Raw genomic sequence first — 23353 nt, 5'->3', positions numbered from 1 at the left:
ACTACCATGAAAATAACTTTAGCTTATGCACCAAAATCAGCTACAAAAGATAAAGTAAAGAAATTCTACAAAAAAATAAAATACCTCCATAAGACCTTGAATATTGAAACTGCATTTACTTTGGTATCCAATTTTGATACTCAATGACTTTGAGAAGAATAGTTAAGGTTGATGAGAAATACACACACACACACACACACACATACATGAAGAAGGAATGAAAGCCATCAACACAGAACTCTCACAACTCTACATCATAAATATTTGCTTTGAATAACATCTCAAAAATGAAAATGATTACATTTTGACAGGAAAATACTCATTATTGATGTGGCAGTCACCCCAAATCAGATGTGTAATTAGACCACTTACTTGTTAGAGCAAAGATCAGAACTAGCATAAATCTAGAAAAAAGAATAATGATGAGAAAAACATATTAAAGTTAATTGAAACAACTCAATACTGACCTGTTTGAACAAGTTACTTATAATGAAAAAGAAGTGATGGACAGTGGAAATGGCATTGGTGCCAATTACTTTAATTTAATATAGAACTTTTAATTGATGTAAGTCAATTGCCATAATAAGGAGAACAAAAGAGCCTAAAAAATGAAGCAGAAACATTTTTCTTACCAAGTTGAGAGAGGTGGCTGCCAAAGGCAACACTAGTTTAGGCTACAAACTCATTTGTAAAATCTTACAAAGGAGGATGAACAAAAACTGTTTTAAAGAAAGTTTAGTGAAAGTCATCCTGAGGGCACTGAAGAATGAAAATGGAAGGATAAGAAAAAAAAAAGAGAGAAAAGATCTGCAAAGATTTTTTTTAATAGCAAACTGTTGTCACCAATAAGGACAATAGACACACCAAACTTAAATGCTAAAATCATAGTTGTGTATGTACTCATAGAGGAAGTTGAAATAGCACTAAATAGAAAAAAGGAAAAGCAAACAGATCAGATAAATTTACATAGAAGAACAACCACGTGGCTGCTCAGTAAGTTCCAATGTCTCTCTATTAACTCTAGGATCAAATAAAACTTCTCTGGCATGTAACACCCTTTTCAACTAGGCTCCAACCTCCCTTTCCACACATACTAATTATATCTTACTGCCTCTCATGTACTTTGTGATCCAGCTACACTAATTTCCACCCGGCTAGTGCACATACTATTGACCAGGCCTGTTATGCACTCATTCTTTGTTTCCATCTCTTAGAACTCCTAGGGTTCTTCAAAGCTCAGCTCAAACAACACGTTCTACAAGAAGCCCTCCCTGATCCCTTCAGTTTCCAGAAACTACTCCTTGAAACAACCTTGCATTTATTTTGTATGTAGTTTTCATACACTTCTATGAATATATATTGCATCCTTTGAAAGATTATAAGTTCCTTGATGACAAGGACTGATTCCTTTTGTATTTCTAATGTCTAGCCCAGTGCCTGGCAGATTGGAAGTACTTAATTAATCTTACTGATCGATCAATTGAGGAAATACATGCTGGAGGCAACACAATTGTGAAGGCATTGCAGGATTAATTTACAAGTTATCTAAAGTAGAGGCAGAGTAAAAAGACATGGAAAGAATTTTGGACCTTACTAATACATTAAAAAGGTGACTGAGAGAACATGGACAAGTAATAAAGCATATATTTGTACCCTAGCTACATAAAATTTTTTATGAGAATTATTTCCACATGCATTGGAAGTATAGTTAGTAAAGATTTTAGGAGAAAATGGGCAGGCTTTCACAAGCTGTGTTCCAAAGTTGATAACAACTTAACCATTATACAGTTGAAACAGAGATATAGAGAATATAATATTCCACAGTGCTTACTGTTTGTTGATTATAAAAAAGAATATATTAAAACAATGCCTTAAAGTCCCTTCTCCAACATAATGTCTCTTCTCCATCCATTAAAACCTTTCAAGATTCCTAAATAATAAAAATAATATTGTTCAACGTGCTTCTGATCATAACACCAATAACCTAAGGAGATATATATTCACCAAAAATGTCTGCCACTGTGATGAATATCCAGTGTAGAAGTTTCCAGGTTGAAGAGAGATTCTATATGGATGATGAGGTCCTTCAGATACTCTTGTTAATGGCTAACATCACGCTTGTTACACTTATTCCCAGGACACTGTAGATATTCCTAAGAGAGATCTGTAACCACTTTAAAAAGTGGCTTAATCATCCTCACAGGAAAAAAAAAACAAATGGATGAAGAATATCCAATGTTTTTATTATGATATACATCTTGTCCATCAGTATGTGTATTTGGGACCCACAGTACAAATGGACTACACATTGGGCCTAGACTTAATAGAAGGAGTAGAGTGGAAAGTATTGCCTTCAGGAGGATGGAAAGCTTCTTTAATTACCCCCAATTTAATGCAGAAACAAAGGTCTATCCTTTAAATACCAATCTTATGCCAGAGTTAGTATATGGCTAGGAGAAATGGAACACAATCATCTCTACAGGACATGCAAAGGAAAAGGCAGAATTATATGGTGGGCATGAACAAGCTGCAACATTATCCAATGGGAAATTCCAAACAAAAACAAGAGTAAATGATGTCATCAAAGAACTGAGAAGATGAGCAGGTCTTTTGATGAGAGTAAAAGATGATAGGTGAACAGCCACAGTATTTGTAATGTCAGGAGAAAGAGAGGAAGGGCCCTCTAGCAAGTTGGGTGGACTCCCTGCGTGAATTTATGGAAAGTGATAGAATTGAGGAGATTCACTTAATCTTTCATCTACCACAAAAGTCACAAACAAGAGTTGAATAAGATTGGCAGTCACAGAGTGGTTGCAACCTATATCATTGGAGGGAATATTCAAACAGATGAGAACACAGATCAGTTTGAGTAGTTGAGGCAGCTAGGTGGCACAGTGGACTGAGTGCTGGGCCTGAGTTCAAACCAACCTCAGACACTTACTAGCTATGTGACCCTGGGCAAGTCACTTAACATCTGCCTGTACAAGCTCAGCTGGTTGTTATAATGTCAACTGTATAGGAGTCAGCATGGCATGATGGATAGAGAGCCGGGTTCAAGACCTGAATTTAAGCCCTACTCTTCCCACACTTAATAGCTGTGTAATCAAAGGCAGGACACTTAACCTCTTTGGGCCTCCGGTTTTTCATCTACAAAGTGGGGATTAAAAATAACTGTAGTTATTTTTATTCCAATTTCTATTCCTTTCCCTCCAATACCTACCTCATAGGGCTGTTGAGGCTCAGGTGAAATGTTTATATGGGGAAGTAAACGCTGGCTTTAAAACCAGGAAGACCTGGGATGAAGTTTTGCCTCTGCCAATACCAGCTATGTGACCTTGGGCAAGTCACATTTAACCCCTCAGTGCTCAAGGCAACTCTCTCAGGTTCTCAATTGCAAAGGAGATGTTGACCTACATTGGTGGAGGGCATTTCTTTATCTGGCAGTTGTCCATCCCAATGAAATCATAAGTTCAGTCCCTATTGCTCTATCGCTATCTAACTATTGTTATTAATAATACTGATAATTAATAAGAGAAAGATGTTCCAACCTCTGTGTATGTGACTTCCCACTGCTCTAACAGAGGTGGTCTCTCTCTCCAGCTGTGTCATTACACCATTGTCTCAAAAACATACAGTATCAGAACTTCCACCCTGGTGCTTCTGCGGGCTCTATTGGTGAGCACCTCACACAACTCACTAGAAATAGGCTGGCTTTCCTCTTCATACATCTTGCTGCCTTGCTACCTTGAATATCTTCTGCTCTCCATCCCCACTACTTTTCATAATTGAATCAACTCTGGCATTACTACAGTAAAGGATTTGTGAATCTATTCTCCTGTGGCTCTCTGTTCATTATCCTTCTAACATTACAAGCCAAAATTCCCCTTTCTGGCCACTATTTCCTATGTGTGTTGTTATTTATTAGAATGTAAGCATCTTGAGGGCAGGGACTTCTCTTAATAAATGTTTTTTTCCATTCATTCTTCATTTAAAAAATGTGGCATTAGTCACATGCTACACAGGAATCAGGCAAGAGAAAATAAATGGCTCCATACAAATCACTATTGCCAAACAATCCTCAAAAATATACCCCACTTTTAGTTTATCAGGAGCAGCAGTTTCACCTCCTCCTGCAAATGGCACCATTGGTTTTTTAAGAAACACTAAGGTTTGCAAGTAAGGGTCATCTTCACCCCTTCCTTCTTGCTTACTATCCAATTAATTGCCAAGTCCTGTCAACTCTACGTTCATGACATCCCTTATATGTATCCCTCTGTCTTCCCTTATTTCAGGCACTCACCACCTCTTGCTTAGACTATTACAATAGCTTCCTGATCGGTCTCCTTCCCTCTCTCTCTCTCTCTCTCTCATCCATCTTCCCAAAAAGCTAACAAATCAATCTTCTTAAAGTATAGGCCTGACTATGTTATTTCACTGCACAAGAAGCATTAGTAGCTCCCTATTGTTTCTAGAATACAAAATGAAACCCCCCGTTGAGCATTTAACATCTTTCATGATTTTGTTCCAGCCTGTCTTTCTAGCTAGTAACACATTACCTCCCCACTTGTAATCTAACCTTTAGCTCAACTGGCCTATTTGCTATTCCTAGTATATAACATTCCACAGGCTATCCCCTCATGCCTGGAATGCCCTCCATCCTCTCCTTGGCCTCCTGCAACCTTAGCTGCATTCAAAGCTCATTTTAAGAGTCACTTCCTTCAAGAGACATTTTCCACTTCCCTCAGTTTTTATTGCCTCCACTCGATGAAATAATTTTGTGATCCTTTGGTATCTGTCTTGTGGTCACCTTGATATAGAGGCATTGTCTTCCCCCATAAGATGCAAGCTTCTGGAGGTTAGGCCTGCCTATTTAAATATTTTTACCTCTAGCACCAGCGCATAGCAGCCATTTAATAAATGTCTGATTTATTGACATACAAATGAACATATTTACGGTTTTAATACACAAATATGGTTGTATTGAAGAAGGAATGGTGAGGTTTGTGAAGACGGGAGTTGAGTTAAGAGGAAATGAACAGAATTGTAAGATTATTAGGCTACAGTAGAAATAGTTGGTCTTAACATTTTGCATCAACTCTAGAAAGCTATTTGTTCAGTCATCCTACTTGTCTACATATCTGACAGCAGGATCAAAACCTCTGTCATCAAGGCTTATTGGAATATTTCTGTAGAAATCATATGTGGCCTTGGTAAGATTCCACTCCCTCTTATTGATTCAAGCCCTGTCTTCATGTTTCCTAGAGAAATTAATCTACAGATGTTATTTGCAAACTGATACAGTTCTTCAAACTGTCAGGTACTATAGAGGCAAAGATTAGGCCGGAACGTACAAAATCACAGTGTGGACCTAGAATCTCAGGCTCCTGTCCAGGATGGGAATTCCTCCTTCCCTTGTCTTTCTCCCTCCCTCCATTCTTTTTTTCTTCTTTCTTACCTCCCTCCCTCCTATCTTTTTACTCCCTCCTTCTTCTTCCCAATCTTCCCTCCCTTTTCTTACTCCCTCCCTCCTTCCCATTCTTCTTTTCCTCCCTTCCACCTCCTTCCCTTCTTGCCTTCTTTCCTCCTCTTGAGTCCCAGCTAAACTACTTCCTAGCTATGTAACTATGGACACATCATTTACCCCGTCTGGACTGGTTCCATCTTTCGTGAAATAGGAACGATACCTCAATTTAGAAAGATTTAGACCCGAGAGGGACTTTAGAGATCATCTATTTTCAGAAAACTTGAACGCCTTGCACACAGTTAGTGAGTGAGAAGTGGAACTAGGATTTGAATCTAGATCCTCAGACTTGAGATCTGTATCACAATATCCACCTCACAGAATGGTGTGACAAAAGTGCTTTGTAAGCCTTAAAGAATTGGATAAATGTGATCTATTATTATAACATGCATGATTAATTAAGAGATTATAATAGCTATTTGATAGGAAAAAATATTGATTACAGGGGCTATCTAGTCCAACTCCTTTATTTTATAGATAAGGAAACTGAGCTTGAAGGAAGTAAAGAGACTTATCCAAGGTCACAAAGGGCACCAATGGGATTTGGAAATAGGGTCTAGGTCCTTTGACACTAGAATCAGGGTTGTATCCGCTATCTTACATGGCTTTAACACAGGTAGATATGTTGGGTCAGGATGTTGCAGGGATTGCTGGAGAATGAGTGACCCCAGGTTTCTTCTTGGTTTCCAAGTACTGTAAGGAAACATTTCCTATCACTTGGGTGTTTAATATCATAAGAAATGAAAAAAAATTGTCCTGCTAGGCTTTTTTTATATCCTGTTTCATGACACAGGGAAGTAAAATAAGGTTTTGATGCTAGAAAAAAAGACACAGTAAATGTGTCAGCATGTACATACTGGGTAAATGATTTAGCACTTCAGGTGAAAGCAAATTAATTAAATTTTTCTCTCTCTCTGGAGGGAGGGAGAGAGAGAGACAGAGAGAGAGAGAGAGAGAGAGAGAGAGAGAGAGAGAGTGAGTGAGAGAGAGAGAGAATGAGTGCAATAGGGGATAAGACACTGTAACCAACTTTGATTATCTGTTCCTAGTACTTAACTCTCAAAAGTACTGCTCTCCCTTTATCAAATTTCTGCCTTTCAGATGCCTTTTCCTTGATGTTTTATTATGGGCTAACTGGCATGGCATGACCTTGGGTCCTTCCTGTCTACAACATTGTTACTGTCTAAAATTACTGACTCTCACTGATTCTCTTCCAGTCTCAGGCTCCCTGGTACTTTCTTAGGAATGATAAAAGGGGTCAGCTGCCAAGACCCGTTTCTTCAAATGCCTCCAGAAACCTTGTTTCGTCTGGGTGAGTATTCCCTCTACAGCTGCAAATAGCAGCCCCTCTATGCCTTTCTACATGGTTTTCCTGATGCTGTGGTTGAAGAAAATTCATTAGCTACTGGCTAATCCTCCGGGGATGATCTCTTTGGAGCCTCAGCTGGGCTTGTTCTTAGATGACAGCAACTCCACCCCAGCTTCTCCATTACCTTAAAGAAACTTCTTTTGAAAAATATAAAGCCTCCCTTGGTCTTCTTTGCCTTCCAACCACCTCTCCTCAAATCTTAACTATCTCTCCCCCAATCAAGTCAAGACAGTAAGCATGTATTAAATACTGTGTGCCAAGAACTATGATAAATTCTGGGGATATAAATACAAGCAAAAAACAAAGAGGGAGAAAGAGGATATTTCATTCAAAAGACATAGACTAAGTGAGCAAGACTTAGAGGTAAGGCATGGCCTGAAGGATGAGGTACGGATTATATATAACCCATTTTGGCTGGAGTTTCAAATGCAAGAAAGGAGAGCTTTGCTAAAATGGTTGGGTGGTGTCAAAATGATAAGAGCATTGAATGCCAATCAAAAGGTAGTTTAAAGGAAAAAAAATAGGGGCAGTGAATAGAGCACTGGCCCTGGAGTCAGGAGGATCTGAATTCAAATGTGGCCTCAGATACTTGACACTTACTAGCTATGTGACCCTGGGCAAGTCATTTAACCCCGGCTGCCTCACAAAAAAAGAAAGAAAAAAAAGAAAAAACATATAAGGGAACTGAAAAGGTGGGGAAGGATGGAGGTACCTACAGAGAGGAATGGTGGCAAAACATGGAAAGACCAGCTTGGGCTCTTTTTCAAAATGGGGCTTCTGGAAGGAACTTAACAGTGCACAAAGAGGCAGAGAGAGAAGAAAGCTGAAGCATAATGACTCACTCACTCACTCACTCACTTGCTCATGCATTCATTCATTCAATAAATATTTATCAGGAGCCTGTGTAAGGAACTGTGATAGATGCTATGGGTACAAAGATAGATATTGACATGGCACTCAAAGAACTTAAAATTCAAAAGATTGGTTCAAGGCCTTTCACAATTTGATGCCACCCATCATTTCCAGGCCTATTTCATAAGACTATCTTCTGTTCACTTTCAAAAATAATATAATTTAAAGTGGAGAAGGAGAAACTCTTTTGATTGGCATTCAATGCTCTTATCATTTTGACACCACCCAACCATTTTAGCTTTAATGCTCTCCTTTCTTGCATTTGAAACTCCAGCCAAAATGGGTTATATATAATCCGTACCTCATCCTTCAGGCCATGCCTTACCTCTAAGCCTTGCTCACTTAGTCTATGTCTTTTGAATGAAATATCCTCTTTCTCCCTCTTCAATCTTTTTCACGAAGCCTTCCCTTATACTCTTGGTCTGTAATGACTTTCCCCCTCGATTTTCATATATTGTTTTGTTTTGTAATTCTCTAACATACTTATATATTTATATTATATTCATATGTATTTTTGTCACCCCTATGAGACCATAAGCTTTTTTAAGGACAGAGTTCATAAGGTATCTAAACTCTGAATCTTTTCCAGGCTTTAGTGCTCTATACAGGGTAGACATTTAATATCTCTTCGTTAACAGGATAACCTTTTGTGCAATAACAGTAATATTCTAAAGACAAACAATTTTGAGAGACTTAAGAACTCTGATCAATATAATAATCAAACAAAATTACCAAGAACCAATGGTGATGTTAATGTGTTACATTAACCAAAGACGTAGAATGGATGGGGATATAGATATGAATGAAGAACCATCTTTGGCGATAGTCAATGTGAAAATCTGTTTTGCTTGATTATGTATATGTATATGTGTATGTGCATGTATATGTGTATATGTATGTGTATCTATGTCTATGTGCATGTGTATGCACACACATATGTATACATGTATATGTATATACACACAACACACATATATATGTATATATGTGTGAATGTATTTACACACATCTACATGTAAACCCATGTATGTATGTATTAAATTTTTTACATCTTTATTTTCTTTTTTTTTGCAGTGGGGAAGGTAAAGAGGAGAAAAAAGAAATGTTTTCTAATTAAAAAAATAAAATAAATTTAATAAAATTCACTGAGTGTGTTGATCTGGGGTAGGAAGGAGAGGAAAACAGTAAAGAAAATTCCCAAAGCTTCTAGCCTGAGTGAATGAATTAAAAAATCATTTTCCAAGCACTTATTAGGCACAAAGCATGGTGCTAAATGCTTGGAATACAAATAGGAAAGTAAGTCCTACTCCCAAGGAGTTCACATTCTAACAGAGGGAGATGATACATGCAGGAAGTTGCAGTTGCAATCCCAATGCAAAGTCCCAGGGACCCTTAGGATGAAGCAGGAAAGCAGATGGTCACGCATCTTCTTTAGAATCATTTCCATGAATAAAACCATAAATAAAAATGTAATGATATTTGTAGCACACTGACCTAGAAATCAGGTATCCTGAGTTCTAGCTTGAGCTCTGATTCTATTGTACTTCTCCAGACCCTAGTTATTTCATCTGTAAAATGAAGGGGCTAGTTTCAGTGAACCCTCCAATCCCTTCCAGGCTGAGGATCCTGTCAAGACTAACCAAATGATCACAGGGAAGAGGAGTCAATCTAGCTGGGGAGAGGGGCTACAATGAGTTGAGTTGTAGACACAGCACAGAGCATCCAAATGGAAAGGTGCTTTAGGTTGTTGGAAAAAAAAATGGGACTGAGATAGAGGTAAGAAACGGATGTAAGGGATTTGGAAATTCTCTAGAAAGGTGATTCTTGAGGTTGTCAGAGTGGCGTAGTGGCAAGAGGTCTAGAATTACAGTCAGAGGACTAGAATTCAGATCCTGGTCCTGCCATTAGCATCACCTGTCTTGGCCTTGTTTTTTCCTCATCTGTAAAATAGTTTGAACTAGATGTTCTCTGAGGTCCTTTCTAACTGTGAGTCTGTGTTCTGATAATCCCAGGAGTGAATGAGTTCAACGAGAGAGTGAGTGATGGAGTTGGAAAGAACCAGTAGAGATTGATGGAAACCCAGGAGAGTGTTTCAAAGAGCAGGTTTCAAATGACACCAAGGATCCAAGGAGGATGAAGATAGAAAAGACCAGTGGGTTTGGTAATAGGATCACTGGTTACCTTTAGGCTACTAGTCCCAAGAAAGTGGCAAGAAATGTTAGCTAGGATTCAGGGCTTTAAAAAAGGAATAGGCAGGGGATGGGGTAGAGGAGTGTTTGGGAAGTTTTGCAGTGAAAAGTTTGTAGTACGCTGTAGTACACAAAAAAAGCAATTGGATGGTAGCCAAAATGAGAGGCAGGTTTAGATGAAGCTTTTCTTCAGATAGGAGAGACCTGAATATTACTGAAGGCAGAAGATAAGTTATTCATACAGAGAAGATAGACTGAAGGTAATATTAATAATAATAAGATATAATAACAATATTAATAATAACTAGCATTTGTGCAGTGCTTTAACTTTACAAAGCACTTACAATGTAGCATCTCACTGATTTGCATAACAACCCTGGGAAGTAGCTGCTTTTTTATAGTTGAGGAAACTGAAGGGGGCAGCTAGGTGGGGCAGTGAGTAGAGTACCGGCTCTGGAGTCAGGAGGACCTGAGCTCAAATCCGGCCTCAGACACTTGTCACACTGTGTGACCTTGGGCAAGCCACTTAACCCCAATTGCCTTGCCTTCCCCCCTCCAAAAAAAGAAGAAGAAAAAAAAGAAACTGAGGAAGACAGAGGTTCAGTGACTTGATCAGGGTCACACAGCTAGCAGGTATCCGTGAAGGATTTGAACTAAGGCCTTCTCTTCTCCAAGTCCAGTGCTCTGTCCACCAAGCCACTTAGATGTTAGAATGGGAAGGGCTCATTATAGAAGAGTCTGGCCTGGGAAGGAGTGTTCAGAGTACATACAGGTGGTGAAGTTTTCTTTAAAGAGCAGAAATAAAATCAGTTCCTCTGAGACAGAAGAAAAGGAAGAGAGGACAAGTGTAGGGACAGTGATAAGTTGAACACTAAAACTGTATTGAACAAAATTTAATCTTCGATGATTCAGAAAATAATTCAGGATACTGCTGTGCTTCAGGGTTATGAGCATCAATTACCATTTTTCTGCAGATTCACAGAAGTGCCAGTTAATAATTCTGGCCAAGGCTGGGCTTGGGGAAAATTATGAAATAGGTGAAATTTTTTCTTCACTGCCTCTAACTCTGTTTTCTATGTTCTATTCTTCCTCTGATACTCCCCTACATGAAAGTGTCCAGGGCTTTCTAGCTGCAAAGCATCACCCCTAAATCTGCCTTCACCTATTGTACCTTATGTTATAGATTTTTGTTCTGTCTCCTTTCTTCCTGCTAGAAACTATTCAGCTCCCTTTTGTGTCTTGGCTTGTCTCATTAAAATATAGGGTGGAGACTATCTTTCTTTTTGCTTATATTTGTATCTCCAGTGCTTAGTGCAATTCCTGGCACATACAAAGAGCTTCATATAGTCAATCTTTAACTTTTGCAGGGGTCTGGGGCTAGGGGGCATATAGCATTCCAGGAAAATGGTGAGAAAGTAAAACAAAATGTGAATGGTGATACACTGAACCTATAGGAAATAGGGGGTTAGGTTCCTGAAACCACTAAAAACTGTAATCTTTTGGTAGAGATTGTTGAAAATACACTTTTTGGCATTAAATTCTTTTTTAATAAAACATTAATTCTGATAATATGTACTTTTCCTAACACTGTAACCATCAAGTAACTCATAAAATGCAGTACACAAAATAAAACTGGTAACATGCAAAACTTTTTTTTCACTAGTAATTCCCTAGAATTCTGTGTTTTTTTGTGCTAACATCTCAATAAAAATAAACATGGATTTCTGTAAATCTCTCTACTTTGGTCACCCTCTAAAAGCCAAGGGAGAGGTTGCTGGGACTTTAGTCACAACTGTTGGAAGATGCCGACAGCAGAGAGGCCTCAACATAATGTTTGACACTGAATGAACAGTAACAAGACCAGTGAAGTGCCTAGTAGGATACCTGCTGTTCTATAAACTTGTATGCATCATGCCTCTCTTTTTTTTCTCTACGGCACATAGCTGTAAATGTACAGTTGTCAATGTGAAAGTGAAAATGAGGTTACTAATAAAATCACACAAATGCCTGATGTCATCAGAGTTAAATGTGTGAATGTTAAGGATTGACTGCAAATGCTTGTCATCCTTTTTCCTTCCTAAACTTTTCTTTCCATTGGCCCCATTGCCCAAGTATGTTGCTCAATGAGTAGTTACTTTGATACATTCATAATAATGCCTAGTTAGTGGTTTAATGTTTATAGATGTTCAATTTGTACATGCATATTCACTTATATATAGCATATGTTTTTCAAATGACATTTGCATGTTAACAATGCCTTTGCTCAAATACATTACCTGTACTATACTGTAGAACCAGTGGAAGTTTTATTTTTTAAGTAGGTAGTGGTTTGTTTTACCCAGACATAAGGGCACCACAGCTCTGACTCATGGAATATTATCTGACAAGTAGTTTGTTGTTTGACTAATCTAAGGTCACGGACATGAACTTTTGTGTTTGTCATAACTTTCACTTTTACCCTAATACCTTAAAGGTTTGGCTACGTATCCATATCACAAATATTCCATATCCTAGAAATAAATTCCAGCTTGAGACACGTGGACAAGCAAATGGTAACTCAAACAAGAGAAAGGGAAGAGTTGGCAAAGTTTCTCCAGCTGGAAGCAGGTAATTGAATAGGAAAGATGGTGGCTGATTATTAATCTCTCCTGATGACTGAATGTAAACCAAAGGTCTGAAAATGTAGCAAGAGTTGTTTAAGAGAATATGAAATAACTTCCAAATACAGTTGAAAAGAAGCAGGGGCAGATTTCCCTTTTTCCCAATGATTTTCTTTAAGAGAGGTAATTGTCTATAGACTTGTTTTCTACTTAACCGGTTCCCTGAATGTATTTTCAAATGGCCAAGTCTTGTATCAGTCCTCTACCAAAAAAAATGAAATTCCAGAGTGAGTAGCAAAACATTTCTACGAATGGATGACAGGGAAGAAGAGTAGGTGTCTTCATGATCTCTTCAAAGTGCTTTAGTGATATTTATTTGAGAAATTAGGCAGGGAAAGCCTACTTGAAAAAAAAGCCTTATGATTTCTTCTAGTGTTTTGAATGTTATCTGGATTCAGCATCATGAAGTAGACAGGATACTGACTAGGAGTAAAAAAGATCCAGGTTCAAATCCTGCCTCAGATATTTATTAGCTGTGTGACTATGGGAAAATCGTTCAACTTCTCCCCACCTCAATTTCATCATATGCAAATAAGAGGGTTGGTCTAGATAGCTTCTGAGGTCCATTTCAACTCTGGATTTGTGATGATATCCCTCAATTTGACTCTTTACCTTCTAGACCTTTTTTGCTTAACTACATTGCCAGGTCTGATCCCTGTAGGCTAATCTAGTCCAATTTTGCACACTATCAAGTGACACAGTCAGTCAACCAGTAAGCATTTATTAAGCACTTACTACTATGTGCCAGGCAATATGCCAAGTGCTAGGAATACAAAGAAAGGTAAACATCTGCCCCTCCTATACTGTCTACACACATACAAACTGCTCTCCAGGTGCCCATAATCTAATAGGAGAGTTAGTATGCAAACAACTATTTACAAACAAAATATAGACAGAATATGAGAGTAATTTCAGAAGGAAAGCACTATCATTAAAGGGGATTGAGAAAGGCTTCTTGCAGAAGGCAGAATGTTAGCTGAGATATGAAGGAAGCCAGGGGAGCCAAGAGGCAGAGACAAGGTTTTCCCACTGGCTTGGGGGACAGCGAGAGAAAAAGCATGGAGTCAGGAGACAGATCTGATGTCAGAAAGTGAGGAGGAATTTAGAGGACTTTTGATGAGAGTGAAACAGGAAAAGTATGAAAGCTGGCTTGAAGCTTAACATTAAAAAAAACCCCAAAATGAAGGTCTTGGCAATTGGTCTCATCACTTCCTGGCAAACTAAGGGAGAAGAAATGGAAGCAGTATCAGATTTTATATTCTTGGGCTCAAAGATCACTGCAGACGGTGACCGCAGCCATGAAATTAAAAGATGTTTGCTCCTTGGAAGGAAAGCTATGGCAAATCTGGACAACATACTAAAAAGCAGATATATCGCCATGTCAACAAAGGTCCATATGGTCAAAGTTATGGTTTTCCCAGTAGCAATGTTTGTCTGTGAGAGATGGACTATAAGGAAAATTGAGCTCTGCAGAATCAATGCTTTTGAATTGCAGTGATGAAGAAGACTTTTGAGAGTCCCTTGGACAGCAAGGAGATCAAATCAGTTAATACTTAGAGAAATACTTAGTCAAATACTGAAGCTTAAATACTTTGGCCACATACTGAGAAAATGGGACTCATTGGAAAAGACCCTGATGTTAGGAAAGATTGAAGACCAAAGGAAAAGGGGATGGTAGAGGAAGAGATGGATAGATAGTATCATGAGAACAATGAACATGAACTTGGACAGACTTTGAGAGATAGTGGAGGACAGAAGGGACTGGCATGCTTTGGTCCGTGAAGTCACAAAGAATTGGACACGACTGAACAACAGTAGGAGACAGGATCTCTTCCTCCTGAACACAAGGCTACCTCCTCATTTGGAAGTAAATAGCACTGGCAATTTGTGTCCTTGGATTTGCTAAAGGCTGATCAATTGATTTGTTTCTGCTATGGGCTTGTCCTCAAACCTAGACTGAATCCTGTTGAATTCAACCCAACAAACATTTGCTAAGGGTCTCCTATGTGCAAATGCCGGTGCCAGGTACTCAGAGTACAAAGATGACTGTAGAGATTATAATCTAGTATAGAGACACAACACATAACCAAGCAACTCCAAAAAAAACCCAGAATATAACTACATAAGAGAGGAGCAAATACTGTGCTATAGGAGAGGCTCTCATCATCTTTTGCCATGAATATTACAGTAGCCTCCTAATGGGTCTCCCTGCCTCAAATCTCTCTCTTCTCTGATCTGTCCCACACTCAGCTGACAAAGTGATTTTCCTAAATCACAGGTCTAATTATATCAGCCCCTGCCTGCCCCAGTAAACTCCAGTGGCTCCTTATTATCTCTAAGATCAAATATAAGTGCCTCTCTTTGGCTTTTAAAGTCCATATTAACCTTTTACCTTTATTACACTCTCTGTCATATAGGCTATATTAAACCCAAGCTAACCTTCTTACATATCCATCAGAGATGAAACTTCATCCCCCGCCTCTATGCCTTTACACAGGCTGTTCTATTCCCTCCTTCATCTCCATCTCATAGCGGACTCAGCTCAAGGGCCACCTTCTACCTGAAGCTCTTCATGGTCCATTCAACCGCTAATTTCTTCACCTCCAAAATTATCGATTCTTTCATGTATCTATATATGTACATGTTGTCACCCCAGTAAGATGCAAGTTCTTTGAAGGCGTGGAATGTTTCACTTTCATCACTTAACTTCATTCCCAGGCACCTCCTCACCCCCTTCTTACCATGCTCCTTGCACTCTACCCACCATCCTTGAAACTCCTCCTCCCTGCACCACAACCTTGGATCTGCTATTTGATCACCTGGCCCTGATAGGTAAGTGTTCCTCTTATTTTGCTCAGTGTCAGGTTTCCACACCACTTTCTGGCCACCTCTTCACCGCTGCCTACAACCCCATTCGTCATTCTCATCCTTAACTAACATAACCTTTTGTTTTTTCCATGGTCACCAGCCCTTGATAGCTGACATGTTACCCAGTGCATCTCCCCTTTGTGCTCCCCTGGATAGTCTTACGCCTTTAGAATGTAAGTTATTTGAGGGCAGGAACTGTCTTGAGTACTTGTGTTTGTATTCCCAGAATTTAGCACAGTGCCTGGTACATAGTAGAGACTTGAAAAAGACGTGTTGATTGCATGATTGGTATGAGGACTGAGGAGGGAAAGAAAATTTCCTCTTACAATTTTTTAAAGTTTTATTTTCAGTTCCAAATTCTTTCCCTTCCTCCACCTATTTTTATACCCATTAAGAAGACAAGAAATATGACACCCATTATACATATGAAGTCATGCAAAATGTTTTTCTGCATTAGCTATGTTCTGGGGGTGAGGTGGGAAGCAAGAAAAACAAAGGAAAAAATATCTTTCAGTCTGCACTCTGAGTCCAACATTTCTCTAACTGGAGGTGGATATCTTTCATCATTTTTCATCATGCATTCTTTGGATTGTAGTGGATCACTGTTATTAAGGTGGATCAGTTACTAAGTCTTTCATAGTTGATTATTTATATAATATTGCTGTTGCTGTGTACACTATTCTCCTGGTTCTGCTCACTTCACTTTTGTATCACTTCATATAAATCTTCCCAAGTTTTTCTGAAGCTATTCCCTTCATCATTTCTTAAAGCACAATAACATTCCAGAATATTCATATACCATAACTTCTTCAGTCATTGCTCAATTGGTGGGCATCCCCTCAGTTTCCAGTTCTTTGCCACCACAAAAAGAGCTTGCTATAAATATTTTTGTCTATTGAGTCCTTTCCCTTTTTCTTTCTAGTTCCTTGGGGTACAGTGTAGCGGTATTGATGATTCAAAGGATATGCAAAGTTTTAGAGTACTTTGGGCAGAATTACAAGTCATTCTCCAGAATGAATGGACCAGTTCATAACTCCACCAACAGTGCATTAGTGTACTTATTTTCCCACATCTTCTCCGACATCTTCTGCCTGTTCATATCTTTTGACCATTTGGGGAATGGCTTTAATTTTTGTAAATTTGGCTCAGCTCCCTATATTTGAGAAATGAGACTTTTACCAGAGAAACTTGTATTTTTCCCAGCTTCCTGCTTTTCTTCTAATTTGGGGGGCACTGGTTTTGTTTATATAAAAACTTCTTAACTTCATGTAATCAAAAGTATTCATTTTGCTTCCTGTGAACTTTACTATCTCTTGTTTGGTGAGAAATTCTTCCCTTAACCAAAGATCTGATAGGTAAAACCTTCTATACTCCCTTGATTTGTTTACAATATCACCCTTCATGTCTAAATCTTGTAATTCTGTTTTTAACTTATCTTAGTATACAGTGTGAGATGTTGGTCTATGCCTAGTTTCTGCCAGATTTTCTAGTTTTTCCGCAATCTTTTAAATAGTGAATATATGACTCAATAGTTGGGATTTATGGGTTTTTCAAATACTAGGTTACTTTGCTCATTTGCTTCTATGAGATAATTTTCCCCATTCTCCCTCTCCCTTTCCCCCTTTCCCAGCATATCCTTCTTTCTCATCCTTCCATTCTTCTTTTGAGATCATCCTGACATGATAGACTCACATCCATATCCTCTAAGTGGCCTTTTTTTCAAACTACCCTAAAGATGATAAACTTCTTAGAGGTTGCATGTATCATTTTCCCAAATGGGAATGTAAACAGTTTAACCCTGTTAAGTCCCTTATAGTTTCTTGGTCATGTTCACCTTTTTCTTCTTCTCTTGAATATGATGTTTCAATGTCAAAATTTTCACTTCATCTCCGGTCTTTTCATAAAAAATCCTTGAAAGTCCTCTATTTCATTAAATATTCATTTTTATCCTACAGGAATTTTTCTGGGTTGATTATTTTTGGTTGTAATCCTCGTTATGTTGCCTTCCAGAATATCATATTCAAGCCCTCTGCTCCTTTAAGGTGGTAGCTGCTAAAACTTGTGTGATCCTAACTCTGGCTCCATGATATTTGAAAGGCTGATTTTAGGCTGAAAATACTAAAGTATTTTCTCCTAGACCTGGAAGCTGTAGAATTTGGCTATAACATTCCTATTTGTTTTGGTTTTTTTTTTTTGAGATAAAAAATGCATTCTTTAAATTTCTACTTTGCCTTCTTGTTCTAAGACATCTGGGCAGTTTTTCTTTATAATTGCTTGAAATATAATATCTAGAGTCTTTTTTAAAATCATGGCTTCTTCCTCAATCCATTTTCCAGGGGAGTTGTTTTTTCTATCAGATATTTCACATGTTATATTTTTAATTTTTTATTTTGTTTTATTGCTTTTGATGTCCCATGGAGTCATTAGCTTTTACTTGATAAATTCTAATTTTTTAAAATAATATTTTATTTTTTCCCCAATTACAAATAAAAACAATTTTTAACATGTTTTTTAAAAAATGAGTTCCAAATTCTCTCCCTCCCTCTCTTCCCTGCCCTCTCCCTGAAATGGTAAGCAATCTGATATAGGTTATGCAGGTGCAATCATATAAAACATTTCCATATTAGTTATTTTGCAGAAGAAAACTCAAAGAAAGAAGAGGGAGGAAGGAAGGAAGGAAAGAAGGGAGGGAGGGTGGGAAAAAGGGAGGGAGGGAAAAATAGTATGCTTTGGTCTGCATTCAGATTCCATCAGTTCTTTCTCTGGAGGTGGATAGGATTTTTCATCATGAGTCCTTTGAGATTGTCTTAGATCATTATATTTCTGAGAATAGCTAAGTCATTCACAGTTGTTCATAATACAATATTGCTGTTACTGTGTACAATGTTCTCCTGCTTCTGCTCACTTCACTGTACATCAGGATTTTTCTGAAATCAGCCTGATTGTCATTTCTTATGGCAAAATAGTATTCCATTACGATCATATACCACAACTTGTTCAGCCATTTTTCGATTGATAATTTCCAATTCTTAGCTACCACAAAAAGAGCTGCTATAAATACCCTTGTACAAATAGGTCCTTTTCCTTTTCTTTTTTAAAAAATCTCTTTGGAATACATATCTACTATCGGTATTGCTGGGTGAAAGCATATGTGCAGTTTTATAGCCCTGTGGGCATAGTTCCAAATTGCTCTCCAGAGTGGGTGGATTATTTCACAACTCTACCAACAGTACATTAGTGTCCCAATTTTCCCACATCCCCTCCAACATTTATCATTTCCCTTTTCTGTCATATTAGCCAACCTGGTAGGTATGAGTCAGTATCTCAGAGTTGTTTTAATTTGCATTTTTCTAATCAATAGTGATTTAGAATATTTTTTATATGATAGATGGCTTTGATTTCTTTGCCTGAAAACTGCCTGTTCATATCCTCTGACCATTTATCAATTAGAGAATGAATAGTATTCCTATAAATTTAACTTGGTTCCCTACATATTTGAGAAATAAGGACTTTATCAGAGATACCTGCTATAAAATTCCACCCCTCTCCCCTGTTTTCTGTGTTCCTTTGAATTTTGATTTTGGTTTTGTTTATGCAAACCCTTTTAAATTTAATATAATTAAAACTATCAATTTTATATTTCATAATGTACTCTATCTCTCCAATCCTTTAAGGAGTTATTTTCTTTAGTGAGGTTTTGTACCTCTTTTACCATTTGTTAAATTCTGATTTTTAAGGACTTATTTTCTTCAGCATTTTTTGTGCTTCTTTTACCAAGCTGTTAATTCTTTTTTCATAATTTTCTTGAATAGCTCTCATTTCCTTCCCCAATTTTTACTCTACTGCTCTTATTTGATTTTTAAAAATCTCTTTTGCCTTTAAAAACATCTCTTTCTTTAGTTCTTTTAGGAATTCTTTTTGGACTTTGTCTGATCTTCATTTTTCTCTGAGGTTTTGCTTATAGATCTTTTCAAGTCATTGTCTTCTGAGTTTTTGTCATATCATAATAGAAGCTTTTATGGTCAATTGTCCTTTATGTTTACCTGCCACTTTCATAGCTCAGTGGGGGCCTGTAAATTTTTGGTGTTTCCAAGGTAGTGTGGTACATGGAGAGTTCTCTTCACTGCCCTTGTGGTCTGTATTCTGGTCTCTTGGTAGAGCTCCTGTTCCCTCACAACCATGACCATTCTCTTTCCCTGGAACTGTAACCCAGAACTGGATAACAGACAACAGATCCAACAGATGGCACCCATTCCTGCTCCCAGTGCTAGTGTAGGGATCCTGTGAAATCTGTTTCCATCCAGGTATTAAGTCCCCTTTTGATTTCTGGGACATAAGTGACTCCCTATGGCTGCTGCTGTCGTAACTGCTGGTACCACTTCTGCTCCACCATGTGCTCCTGGCCAGCCTGCATGTTAGCATCTACAGACTTCTCTTTCTGTTTTCCTAAGTTGCCCTGAGCTGAAAAAATATCTCACTGTGACTTTTAATGGGCTTTTCTGCACAGAATTCAGTTTGTGCATTTTTAGGTTGATATGGAAGGAATATGTTGGGAGAGCTCGGAAAAATGCTAGCTTCACTCCACAATCTTTTGAAAGAAAATTTCCAAGTTTTCAGGACTGGGAAAGCTTCCTAAAGAAGGTAACATTGGTTCTTGGAGGCCAGGTAGGATTTCAATCGCTAGCAAAAGCAGGAAGTGAGGGCGTCCTAGGCACAGAGAATGGTGAGTGCTATCAGACTTGTCCAGGAGAAGGTGGACAATCCAATTTGGCTGGAGAGTAGTATACAAAAAGCAGATTAAAGTGAGATAAAGTTAGGAAGGAAGGGTGGCACCAGATTGTGGAAGGCTTGGAGGAACAGGTTAAGGATTTTGGATTTTATTCAGTTAGAAAGGTTTTCAGCCTGAATGGCCATTTGTGGAGTTAAGGCATTGATTCTCATAAAGGTCTCTTAAAATTCAAATATGTTACTTAGGAGGAATAATACCGTATCACATTAGCACCTCATAATGCACAGATTAATTTATCAGATTAGGTAATTGGAACCTTGGAAAGGGAGCCTGAGGGTATGGGACAACTTTGCATGAGGAGGGGGAGGGAGTTTGGAACTGTTCAGAACAAAGGTTCTGATCTGGAATGTCCAAGGTATCTGAATGGGCTGGGACCTACATAGTCAGGCAAACTTCCTCCCCCCAACCCCCATGTCTGCAAAAAAGAAAGAAAGGGAGATGAACTGAGCAGAAGAAAACTCAGCTGACTTCACAATTTTCCCTACCTCTGGCCCTGCTTGTGTGTTCCTGCCCCCATGGCTTTGCTTCTATTCTTTTCCCTAGCTCCACTGACTGATCCCTGTAGAGATATAATGAACAATGGTGAGGGGTGTGTTGGGAGGGGGGACGGAGGGCAAGGCGTGTAAAAATGCAGCTTCTAATCCAACAAATATGTGTTGAGACTCAGAAGGGGTTCAAGCAGGATCTTTGGAGCTAGTATGTGGAGAGAGGAACAAAAGGAGCATTGATCTGGGGGTTGAGATGGCAACTTTCTCCCCTTTGCATGCCCCACTGGCTCTCATTGTCAGCAACTGTGAAAATAGCCAATTATTTAGTCTGCTGGTGCAATGCAGCTGTCCCACACATGTTACAAATAAGGGCCAGTGAACTGGTCCTATTTTTAGCATTTTAATGCAGATGCAAAGGTCACAGAAATTCCCCATTTGCTGGCTATTTCTCCCCCCTCTTTCAATCTTCCTCCTCTGCCTGAGTCAATCCCTTGAATCTTTGCTGGTTAACGTGGATTAGGAAACCCTGACAAAAAGAAAAAAAAAAACCTCCACAATTCACTTATTTCTCATTTCTGGCTGACCTCCCCATGCCTTCCTTGAATTGGCTGATATCATTATCTAGTGACGTGGACTCCTGCTCAAATTCTTCCAGAGATACCACTGCACATGAGAATTATAGGCATATCTCTCTATTGCCCAGAAAGAGAATCCCAGCTTCTAGACCAAGAGCTCTTAACCCTTTGAGGGTCTGTACCTTCAAGGGGTCTGGATACTTTTCAGCAGGTCCATGAAATGGAAAAATATCTATCTATCTATTTATCATCTATCTATCTATCTATCTATCTATCTATCTATCTATCTATCTAATCTTTTTCTTAACCTCTAACTGAAATTGGAAGCAGCTAGGTGGCACAGTGGATGGAGTACTGGGCCTAGAGTCAGGAAGGCTCATCTTTGTTAGTTCAAATCTGGCTTCAGATATTAGCTGTGTGACCCTAGGCAAGTCACTTAACTCTGTTTGCCTCAGTTCCCTCATCTGTAAAATGAGCCGGAGAAGGAAATGGCAAACCAGTCCAGTATCTTTGCCAAGAAAACCCCAAATGGGGTCACAAAGAGTTGGACATGATTGAAATGATGAAACAGTAAAACTGAAGTTAAACATTTTCTTCAATTATTTAAAAATATTGTGAGAAGGGTCCCCTAGGATTCCCCAGACTAACAAAGGGGTCTATGACACACAGAAAAAGTTAAAACTCCTTGATCTAGACAAACCCCCTCATTTGACAAATGGGAAACCAGAGGCTTCCTTCAGGACATGATGTCACTTGCTTTGGAGATATGTATTAGTAGAGCCAGGGTAAAGGGTCTGGTTCCACTGTGTGCCAGAGTCTGAGTGTGATATGACGATAATGCTTCCCATTTATGTACTGCCTTGCAGACACAATCTCAATCGATCCTCACAATCACCTTGTGAGGAAGGCACTATCATTTTCCCCATTGGTTGTTGTTTAGGAATTTCCCCATTTGGGGTTTTCTTGCAAAGATACTGGAGTGGTTTGCAATTTCCTCCTTCAGCTCATTTCACAGATGAGGAAATGAGAGAAATGAGGTTAAGTGACTCACTGGCTCAGGGTGACGTAGCTAGTAAGTATGTGATGCCAGATTTGAATTCAGGTCTTCCTGATGCCAGGCTCAGTGCTCAATCACTATGCCATCTAGCTGCCCACAAGTAGGAGATAACTGAAGACCAGAAAGAAAAGGCAGTTTTCCATGGTCGCAGAACTAGAAAGTGGCTGAGTGGTCAACCTCACTCCAAGTCTAGACCTTTGTCCACTGAGTCATGCTGTAACACCCCGCTCTACCCCTTGTTGCCAAATAAATAAAAGCCGAATTATTTCTTTCATATATATTTAGGATTATGGGTTCATAGACTAGAGCTGGGAGGGACTTTAGAGGCCCTCTAGTCCAACTCAACTCATTTCACAGGTGAGGATGATGTGAAGTGACCTACCTAAGGTCACACGGGTAGTGAGCATCAGAGACAAAGCTCGAAGCCAGACCCGCTGACTCTACAACAAATGTTCTTTCCTCTTATGTTTGTACTTGATATCTCTGTAGAATGTGAGCTCCTGAAGGCCAGCAACTATTTTGTTTTTGTACTGGTATTCCCCACACTTAGCATAGTACCTTGTGCATTAAACACTTATTGATTAATTGACATATGCATCTATTACATCAGTATTCCAGGCTAATTACATGCTAAAAACAATACCGATTTTGGGGGAAGGGAAATGGAAAGAATACTGACCCCAGAGGTCGAATACTTGGACTCTACTTCTTCCTCTTACATTTACCTGTGTATTCTTAGGCAAATCTCTTGAAATCTCCCGAAGCCTCAGTTTTCTCATCTGTAAGATGAGCCAATTGTACCACATGGGCTCCAAGGTCCCTTTCAGCTCTAGAGCTATGATTTCCCTATCCACTGTTGGAAACACTGGAAAGTGAGGGCCTAGGGAAATGAGATACATTTTCCTTCCCTGAATTGGGCCCTTCC

The 23353-nt window shown here is 38.8% G+C and overlaps 1 protein-coding gene across 1 annotated transcript in view; it reads right to left on the bottom strand.

The window, feature by feature from the left end:
• Positions 1-23353, bottom strand: part of SNTB1 (syntrophin beta 1) — a 311463-nt gene that overhangs the window by 148077 nt on the left and 140033 nt on the right. The window lies entirely within an intron of this gene.

This window comes from Trichosurus vulpecula, chromosome 1, assembly GCF_011100635.1.
Source record: "Trichosurus vulpecula isolate mTriVul1 chromosome 1, mTriVul1.pri, whole genome shotgun sequence".
Taxonomy (NCBI): domain Eukaryota; kingdom Metazoa; phylum Chordata; class Mammalia; order Diprotodontia; family Phalangeridae; genus Trichosurus; species Trichosurus vulpecula.
This window is presented reverse-complemented; position numbering and strand designations above follow the sequence as displayed.